The sequence below is a fragment of the Alligator sinensis genome, unplaced genomic scaffold, assembly GCF_000455745.1.
Source record: "Alligator sinensis unplaced genomic scaffold, ASM45574v1 scaffold1165_1, whole genome shotgun sequence".
NCBI classification, from domain to species: Eukaryota; Metazoa; Chordata; order Crocodylia; family Alligatoridae; genus Alligator; species Alligator sinensis.
In genome coordinates this window covers 665,580-668,119 of record NW_005842477.1, presented here as the reverse complement: position 1 = coordinate 668,119, position 2,540 = coordinate 665,580, and positions in this window count along the sequence as shown.

Genomic DNA, 2,540 nt, shown 5'->3' with positions numbered 1-2,540 from the left:
CCGCCGGCCCTCGAGACCCTCGCCCTCCCTTTCCCGCTCCGAGACCCCACACGCCTCAGCGCCCCGGCTTCCTGGCGCGGGGTGATGACGTGACCAGCGCGACTGCAGCCGAGGGGAGAGTCATGTGACTCTCCTTTCCCACGGAATGGCGCCCCACGTGATCCGGACTTCATTCTTCCTCGCACGTGGGGCTCCCGCTCTTTCCCAGCGAGGTCTCCCCGTCGGGGCCCCGGGCAGCCCCCTCCGACCCCTGCCTCGCCTCACTGCTGCAATTGCCCCCAGCCCGGCTGGGCCTTAACCCTCTCTGCCCCCAGAGTCGCGCCTCCCTGACCCAGAACCTGCCCAGCTCTACCGCGGGCCTGGGAGAAATTGAGGCTCTTCCACCAGGGAGAGTCCCGGGACCCCCCTCCCCAGTCTCGGAAGGGAGCGATGAACCGGACGGAGGTGCTGCAAGACCCGGTGCATGCGCGGGTCAGCAAGAGCTGTCACCTCTGATGGGATAAACAGGTGTGGGGGTAGACATGCCTCTGGGCTCAGGGTTTAAACTGCTCAGCAGGGTCCGAGCAGGTGATGGCAGAGCTCCCCTGCAGTCTTCAAACATCAGTAGAAACCAGTTGCGGGGGGGAGGGTGGGGAGTTTCCTGTGGGCAGACTGCTCCTGTGGCTATCCACTGCCTAATTCCTGGCACTGACACCCCTGGTACAGGCCACTGATGGAGAGGAGACTGGAGTGAAGCTTGTTGAGAGCTGACAGGGCAGTTCACACCTTGTTACACTTCTGCCTATAAAGGGCAAGCCCCTCGGTTGCTGTGAAGCAGGGGGTGCCAGGCACTTCATCCCATGCTGGCCGCAAATCAGTCTAAAGGATGAGTTGCCTCCAGATGAGCCTGTAAGCTGTGGAGTGGCCTGTGCTGTCAAATACACAGGTTATTTGTTCAAGTAATTAGGCAATGGGCTTCACTTCGGTGTACATGACCTACAAATGCCAGGCACAGGCAGATCCTCCGTCACCTGACATTGTGGGTGTCATGCCACAGACTGGGAATAAACTGTGCTCTTCGTATAACAGTCCTTTAATCCCTTAGCACCTGGGCGGGAATCCAGGGACAGGATGTGATGGCAACAGCCAGGCACTTTGCAGGACAGCATGTACCCCTGTACCTGGCCATGATCCTTCCACTCACTGCCTCCTCTGCAGGTCTGAGTCCTCACACAACATGCATACTTTGGGTCTTGGGTGTGTCCCTAAACTGTATGTCCCTAGCAGTGGGGGAAAGTGGTGCCGGGTCATACCCTGCCTTACTGCTGCGTGCACAAAGCAGTATGAATAGACATGAAAGGGCACCTCTGGAAGGGAGGTTAAGGCCCTGCTCCAGCCTCTCTGGGCTAGTGGGCCTGCACAGTGACCAGACAGGTAAAGGGCAAATGCAGTATTTTTGCTGGCAGCTAACAGAGATCCGACCTCCAATCAGCCCATAGAGGTGCTGGTTTGGGATCCCAGATGCAGCTGGCCCAGATGCATCAGTGCTGCCAGCAGCCTGCGGGGCATAGAGAGCTCTCAACTCAGACTGGCTTTGGTAGTGGTCCCGGGTGTGTTTGCCTATAGTTACTAGCAGCAAAGAATTTCTGAAGGATGGCAGCTGGCAGGGGAGGGTTGTCCTCAGCTCCAGGGGCCTGGCTTCCCATTCTGCTCTGCAGCATGGCTCAGAAGAGCATGGCTTTGGTGCAGTTCTTAGGTTCACTCCTCCAGAGCTGTCCCATGCAGGTCTCTGTCCTGTCCAGAGGACTGTCATGCCAATGGCACTGGCTCTTAATGTGCATCCCATGAAATTAAATCCTTTGCTTGCTTTCCCCACCTCGCTTCCCAGGAACTCTAGGATAGACTCATCCATGCTGACTAATAACTGTCCTCTACTTGCTGTGGATATTTCATCTCCAAAGGTAATCTTAATTGCATGAGTATAAAAACTACTGGCAGGGAACAGATTGTTCCTGTCTGTTGCTTTGCTGCTTGCCTGTAAATAGTTGTATGTAATTTACCATCTGGCATAGAGATCAAAATATCTAGACAGTGACTCCTCTGAGTGCTGAGTGAGAGGCAGGGAGCTTGCTGCTGCCATGAATTGCTTTCACACCTGATGGGACCTCCCCCACCAAGGGGCCAGCACAGTGTCTCCAGGTGCTGGAGGATAACCTGCAGCAGGGGCTGCCACTGAACAGTGATTCCAACAGGCAGGTCAATGCTCTGATTCTGCCATGGGTGCCCGGTGGGCATGACCCCTGCCCCCCCACCCGGAGGTTATTGTCGGATCATGGCCTAAGGCAGTGAACACACTTCATGGCAATGCCCTTCTCAAACCTCTGCACCCGCATTGTAACTGACCATGGGCACTTCCTCAACACCTGACTGCAGGGGCAAGTGGATAAACAACCCAGAGACCATCTGCAGGAGCTCCATGTAGGCCTGGTCTGCACTGCCTCTGCACCCATACCCCTGCTCACTTATGCCTGCTCAGGGCACACAGAGGCCTGGAAGTGAGG